This window comes from Brassica oleracea, chromosome C9 (genome assembly GCF_000695525.1).
Source record: "Brassica oleracea var. oleracea cultivar TO1000 chromosome C9, BOL, whole genome shotgun sequence".
Classification (NCBI taxonomy): Eukaryota; Viridiplantae; Streptophyta; class Magnoliopsida; order Brassicales; family Brassicaceae; genus Brassica; species Brassica oleracea.
The window spans coordinates 17,065,752-17,066,079 of record NC_027756.1 but is presented as its reverse complement, the minus strand read 5'-3'; positions in this window follow the sequence as shown (position 1 = coordinate 17,066,079).

Genomic DNA, 328 nt, shown 5'->3' with positions numbered 1-328 from the left:
ATTACACGACGGTGTAATGTGGCAGTGACCCGAAGGACTGTGGGCTGTCGCGCGGTGACCCGAAGGACTGTGGGCCGCGATCGGTTGAAAGTTCCTTCTTCTGGCCTTTGTGGTAGGGAGATAGGATATTGCCGATAGAGAGGATGAACACGAAGTTACCAAGGCCCAGGTTAGAGTGTTGTGTTAGTGTGTCGTACAGGGTTATGGAACCCTCGAGTTAATGTAGCACCGATATACGGTGTTACGAGTAAGATCGAGTCATTGGTAGTTACTATCTTATTATTGTTGTGGTTGTGGTTGTTGATTGCTTTGTTTGCAGGTTCTGACA